We start from the raw sequence: 7599 nt of genomic DNA on the forward strand, positions 1-7599 counted from the left end.
TCGGTTATCACAAAGAAGAGGGAGTCCAGCCATTCTCCAAAGCACCTGAAGGCCGGGCAAGAAAAAAATGAATGGAAACTAATCAAGGAAAGAAACAATCTAGAACTAAGGAGAAATTTCCTGAGTGGAACAACTTGCCTCCAGAAGTTGTGAATGCTCCAACACTGGAAGTTTTTAAAAAGAGATTGGACGACCATTCGTCTGAAATGATACAAGGTTTTCCTGCCTGAGCAGGGGGTTGGACTAGAAGACCTCTAAGGTCCCATCCAGCTCTGCCATTCTGTTACCTATTTCTCTAAGGTGCAATCCTTTGGTAATTGGGATTCTGTATTACCGTCCTCCATCTCATTCAGAGAAGAACCTTATTCCTGTGTAATAATTTCTGCCTGGAGTCCTGGAAATACAACATTTTAAAACATGGTTAGAGAATATTTTCTGGAGAGTTGTAGCAACCGTGTCCCATTGTAAATGCAGGTGGGCTTCCGAGTGCCCAAACATTGATCACACAACCATGCAGGTGTGGTGGGTATGACACCCGTAATTCAGGGGTGGGATTCTACCAGTTCGCACCTATTTGCTAGAACCGGCTGCAAAAGCAGAAGATTCCATTAAACAGCAGTCATTAAGCAGTGTATTAGTGCAATCTATATTTCTCTCAATTTTCCTTTGAAACTCTATAGGTGACAGATATAGTGCTTAATAGTAATAGTAGTACATGTTCTGCTACATTTCTGTAAAGGTCCAAGGAGAGGGTTTGAGGAGATTAGGACAAACTCTGGATCGAAAAATAGAACATGAGTCATTGAAGTGAACGAAAAAGAAAAGGTTTTCATTTATAGGGAAAAATTACACAGAAATAATGATGTCCTTTCTATATATCTTTTAGTCTTCTTCCACTAAAATGGGAACATGTGACTTGGGAAATGAATCTGGACCTAATTTCTTGCAAGTATTTCAGGAAACACATTTCTCTCTCTGCTGTTTGTCGATGGGTGTTTGTGTATGCTGGTATATATATATGAAGCTTTTCCATTACTCAGTCCAGATTAATTTACAGCAGGGGTGTCAAACTCAAGGCCCGCAGGCCGGGTTCACGGGGTGCTTAGATCTGGCCCGCGAGGCTGTCCTGGAAACAGCGAAGGACCAGCCCTGCTGCCTCTGCCAGCGAAAATGGAGCTTGGAAGGGCCACCTGTGTCCCCCTCAAACTCCATTTTCGCTGACAGAGGGCTGCAGGAGGCTGTCCTGGCTGAAAACGGAGCCTGGGAGGGTCACACATGAGCTCTGTTTTTGCTTGCAGAGTGCTAGCAAAGCAAACTACTAGCAAACTACTGGCCACCCTTGTCATGCCCACCTCCCCCTGAGGGCAAACACAACGCTGATGCGGCCCCTCAAATCGAGTTTTACAACCCTGATTTACAGGCTCCCATCCTTCTTAGTTTTCTGTTATCATTAATGTTCAGGTAATCAGAGTTGGAAGGGACCTTGTAGGTCATCTAGTCCAACCCCCCGCCCAAGCGGGAGACCCTACACCATTTCTGACAAATGGCAGTCCAATCTCTTCTTGAAAGCATCCAGGGATGAAGCTCCCACAACTTCTGAGGGTAAGCTGTTCCATGGGTTGATTGTTCCCACTGTCAGAAAGTTTCTCCTTGTTTCCAGGTTAAATCTAACCTTGTTCAGCTTCCATCCATTATTCCTTGTCTGGCCTACAGACGCTTTAGAAAATAGCTTGACCCCCTCCTCTCTGTGTCAGATATTGGAAGACCGCTATCATGTCTCCCCTGGTCCTTCTCTTTACTAGACTAGCCAAGCCCAGTTCCTGTAACCATTCTTTGTGACTCAATGGCATGCCAGGCCCTCCTGTCCTCCACTGTCTCCTGGAGTTTGCCCAAATTAATATTCATTGTGTTAATGACTCTATCTAACTATCTTGCCCTCTTCCATCCCCTTCTCCTTTTGCCTTCAGGGTCTTTTCCATTGAGTCCCCTCTTCTCAGGTGGACAAAGTGTTTATTTGAGCTTCAGCTTTAGTATTTCTCCTTCTAAAAAACAGTCAGCAGGGTTGATTTTCTTCAGCATTGATTGATTTGAGGGACTCAAGAGTCTTCCCCAACACCACAATTTGAAAGCATTAATTCTTGGCGCTCAGCCTTCCTTATGTCCAACTCTCACAGCCATAAATTACTACTGAGAAAACAATAGCTTTGACTATACAGATCTTTGTCAGCAAGGTGATGTCTCTGCTTTTTAATATGTGCCTACGTTTGTCGTAGCTTTCCTCTCAAGGAGCAAGCATCTTTTAGTTTCACGGCTGTAGTCCCTGTCTGCAGTGAACTTGGGAGTTCCCCAAAATAAAACTTGTTACTGCTTCCAATTCTTCCACTTTTATTTGCTAGGAAGTGATGGAACAGGATGCCATGATTTTCGTTATTTAATACTGAGCTTCAAGCCAACTTTTGCATTCTCCTCTTTCACCCTCATCAAAAGACTCTTGAGTTCCTCTTCATTTTCTGCCATTAGAGTGGTACTGTCTTCATATCTAAGGTTGTTGATTTTTCTCCTGGCAATCTTAATTCTGGCTTGAGATTCATCCAGTCTGGCATGCAGGTATAGATTATGTGAAACTGGGCCCAGTAGCAGTAACTGTGAGAGGGATCTTGGAGTCCTAGTGGACAATAGCTTAAATATGAGCCAGCAGTGTGCTGTAGTGGCCCAAAAAGCCAATACAATCCCAAGCAACATTAACAGAGGGATAATATCAAGATACGTGAAGTGTTAGTTCCACTTTATAATGCCTTGGTAAGGCCACACTTGGGATACTGCATACAGCTTTGGTCGCCACGATGTAAATAAAAATGTTGAGATTCTAGAAAGAGTGTAGAGAAGAGCAACAAAGATGATTAGGAGACTGGAAGCTAAAACATATTAAAAATGGTTGCAGAAATTGGGTATGTCTAGTTTAATTAAAAGAAGGACTATGGGTGACATGATAGCAGTGTTCATATATATTGCCAGTGGTAGGTGCCATAGTAATACTTATTAAGTTCCAAATTTTACCTCTTTTACCCAGCCATTGATAAAACAAGTCCCAAGTTCGAAAATATTCTGTTTTCTTTTTCTTTTATCTTCAATGTTAATCTATCCACTTCTGCACGGTCCAATATTTTCTTAATTATATCTTCCGTAGGTGTTTCCTCACTTTTCCAATGTTGTGCAAATACAATTCTTGCTGCTGTTAAAATATGCAATATCAAATATACATTCCCTTTATCATATTTTTCTGGTATTATGCCTTTTAACAAAAATAATTCTGGCTTACAATCTATAGTATATGATGTCTTAACATTTTTTCTATCCAAGTATGTACTTTCGTCTGATTTTTTTTGCTTTTGGGCACGTCCACCACAATTGCCTGGTTTTTGATTACATTTCCAACATTTGGTAGACATATTTTTGAACATTTTTGCTAGCCTTGCTGGTAGTAGGTGCCACATATAAAACATTTTATACAAGTTTTCTTTATATGTGGTTGCCATCGTCAATTTATAGTTTCTTTCCTAAAGTTTTTGCCGGTTATAGAAGTTCTATATTATATCCATTTTTTTTTTTTTGCCTATGCTATCATTGTGTCTTTCGCCTGTTTGTCTTCCAGATAAGATGGTCTGGTATTCCCATCTCTTTAAGAACTTGCCATAGTTTGCTATGATCCACACAATCAAAGGCTTTAGAGTAGTGACTGAAGCAGAAGTAGATGTTTTTCCGGAACTCCCTCGCTTTCTCCATAGCCCAGGGAGCATTGGCAATTTGATTTCTAGTTCTTTTGCCTCTTAGAAACCCAGCGTGTACTTCTGGTAGTTCTCAGTTCACATACTGCTGAAGCCCAGCTCATAGGATTTTGAGCATAACCTTGCTAGCATGTGAAATCGGTGCAGTTGTAGAGTAGTGTGGATATTCTTTGGCATTGCCCTTATTTGGGATTGGGATGCCAACTGACCTTTTCCAATCCTGTGGGTGTGGTGGATTTTTCCAAATTGGGTGGCATATGCTTCCTAAGGCCTACTTGACTTTGTTCTCTAGGACAGTGGCCCCCAACCTTTTTTGAACCAGGGACCGGTTTCACGATTATTTATTCTTCCATGGACCGGTACCTGAGTAACACGGGACTCCACCGCCATCGGGACGGCTCTTTGTTTGAAGCTGCCCCCCCCCTCAACGAAACTAAGGCGCGAGCACCCAAACGCCACTTTCCAACTGAAAACCCGGCAGCACTTTCCAACCAAAAACCCAGGAGCAACCAAAAACCCGGAAGCGCCGTCAAAACAAGATGGCAGCGCCCAAGCTTTGCGGCCCGGTAAAAAATGATCCACGGACTGGTACCAGTCCGGGGACCGGTGGTTGGGGACCCCTGCTCTAGGATGTCTGTCTCAAGGTCACACTATCGGGATTACCATGGTCATAAAGATCTTTCTTGCATAGTTCTGTATATTCTTGCCACCTCTTCTTCTTTTTTAATATATTTTGTATTGTTTATATATAAATATATTGAATAGTGTATTTGGACATGGCATTCCAATTGCCATAAAATAGAAGTGAAAAACAAAATAATAATAAATTTATATATATATTATATATATATATTTAAAAATATATATATTTATATAAAATATATATGGATCTTTGTTGTTCGGGTTTTCTCCCGCGAAGATCTTACGCAGGAGAAAACCCGAACAATCAAAGATCCACATACAAATACCGCAAGAACCTCAGAAAACAAAAATATATATTTATATATTTTTAAAAATATATATTTATATTTTTGTACAAAAATTTCTGACCATCATATAATATGACAACTCCTCTACCGTTCTAATGCTGACATTCCTCTGTCAGTATCTCTTCTGCTTCTATTAGCTCCCTACCATTTTTGTCCTTTATCATGCCCATCTTTGAATCTTTCCCATTCTATTGTTTCCTATATTTCTTTGCAATATTGTTCTTTACATCATCATTTCCTTTCACCACCAGGCACAGCCACAGCTGAATGCCTTTGGCCCAGCCACTTTATTTTTAGAAGTGACAATACAGGAAGTGGGTGACTGGAGGGACCTTGCTGAGCAGATGCTGAGTCATCATCAGTGTGCAGAACTGGCCCCAGAGCAAAGATCCAGACCGAAGTAGGGGCTTTCCTGAAAACCCAAGGCAGATGCAGACGGAGGTAATGCTGCCTCCAAATTCAAGTCCCTAGTTAAGGAAAGGAATTATTGCAGCTAACTTCAGTTGTTGTATAACTAAGCGTTCATGAAACATGCAGGCAGCTTTCTGTAGTATGCATACAATCTCCCCATGCTCCACTAATAGTTGATATCCACTAAACTAGTCTACAGGTAAGTCTTTCATTTAGGACCACCATTGTGCCCAAAATTTCTGTTGCTAAGTGAGATGGTGGTTAAGTGAGTTTTGCCCCATTTTACAACTTTTCCTGCCACAATTGTTAAGTGAATCACTGCAGGTATTGAGTTCGTAACATGGTTGTTAATTGAATCTGGCTTCCCCATTGACTCTGCTAGTCAGAAAGTTGCAAAAGATGATCACATGAGACTGCAACCGTCATAAATATGAACCAGTTGCCAACCTTTTACCACCAGACACATCCATAGCTGAGCATCTTTTCGGCTTTGGCTTAAACACTTCAATCTTTCTGGAGTTATGTGTAACTGCCCTCTGCTCAAACCCACTAGCATATTGGACACCTTCTGACCTGAGGGGCTCATTTTCTGGCGTCATACCTTTTTGACTTTTGCTATTGTCCATGGGGTTTTCTTGGCAAAGATATAGAGTAGGTTGGCATTTCCTTCTCCAGTGGACTGTGTTTTGCAAGAACTCTTCACTACAACCTTTCCATCTTGGGTGGCCCTGCATGGCTTAGCTCGTCGCTTCAAGGAGCTGTGCTAGCCTCTTTGTCACAACAAAGCAGGGATCCATAAAGGGGTCTTAGCTTTTTAAGATCAGCCAGCTCAGATTCAATTCAACCCTTTTGACAGAATGTGGAAAACAGAATGATGATTTTGGTTCCTCTGACCAAAAAGTTACCCAATTTATTCATGGCGATAAAAACTTTGCATGACTTTCTGCTGCATGCTTCTTAAAAGGCTGTGTCCTGCATATAAAAATATTTTTTTTTGAAATTAACAGTAATTTGCCATCTTCTCTAAGCATCTTGGACTTCCTTCTTGTGGCAGCCCCATTTCCAATTCCACATCATACAAATCCAGGGATGACAAATGTGGAGGAACTTGAGTTGAATTTTTATTTATTTTGATTTGTCAGTTGCTTACAAGATAATAGATACAAATATAAACATGAGTAAGAATACAGAAAATAGGTACGGATAAATGGGGACAATAGGACAGGAACGGTAGACACGATTGTGCACTTATCCACGCTCCTTACAGATCTTTTAGGAATGGGGTGAGGTCAATAGTGGATAGTTTGAGGTTAAAGGAGTGGGAGTTAGAGGATGTAACAACAAAGTGGTGCATTCCAGGCATTGACCACTGTTGCTGAAGTCGTTTCTGCAGTCACGTTTGGAGCGGTTTACATTGAGTTTGTATCTGTTGTGTGCTCTTGTATTGTTGCGGTTGAAGCTGAAGTAGTCATTGACTGGTAGGACATTGTAGCAGATAATTTTGTGTACTACACTTAAGTCCAACCGTAGGTGGCATAGTTCAAGGTTGTCCAAGCCCAAAATTTCAATTTTATAATTATAGTATAGTATAGTATAGTATAGTATAGTATAGTATAGTATAGTATAGTATAGTATAGTATAGTATAATAGGTTATCTATTGTTTATACTCTATAAGACATTATCTATTGTTAATATTTATGGTCTGTAGATAGGCTGGCCCAGTCTTTCTTAATGGGCACGGAATATCTGTTGGGGGGAGAGAGGCTATTAAAAAAAGAGTGTGTTGTAATGACGAGGCAGTTGAGTTGTTTGATCATGAATAACTGAATCATGATCTTTATTGGAGTCTAGTCTTGCATTTATACACATTTTTAATTATCCTCCATCATTGGTTAATTTTGGTTACTGCTTAACTTTCATTACTGTGTTGCACATTAATCCATACAATTAATTATCTCTAGTTAAAGTCTAACATATGTTTACTTCCTCTCTCTAATCCTCCTTTAGATTAGTGACTTTGCTTACCTGAGTTGTATTTGCTTGGAAACATTCTTTATCTGAGGTTTGCCATCCGAGATTGGAACATTCCTGCAATTACAACTCTACAAGAGTGAGCATGTTTTTCCATTTCTTCCTTTGGGGAAATATAATATTTTGCCTTTTTAATATTTCCCAAAATATTTCATTCTTCTAGGAGGGGGGCTTCTCACATTTGTTTTTAATATCCCAAACTGCCTTGTAATTAGTTGAATTAATACAAGTATTAATACAAGTAGGATGGAAACACTACTTGTGTATTTGGGCAAATGCATAAGCAGAATGAAGTATTGGCGTGTTACTGCATAATAGTGAAAATCAAATGCAATAATGTGATTTACCCACTAATCGGTACTTAAGAGCAAAGGAATCTGCA

This window comes from Pseudonaja textilis, chromosome 2, assembly GCF_049901715.1.
Source record: "Pseudonaja textilis isolate UNSWEBS1 chromosome 2, rPseTex1.2, whole genome shotgun sequence".
Lineage (NCBI taxonomy): Eukaryota > Metazoa > Chordata > Lepidosauria > Squamata > Elapidae > Pseudonaja > Pseudonaja textilis.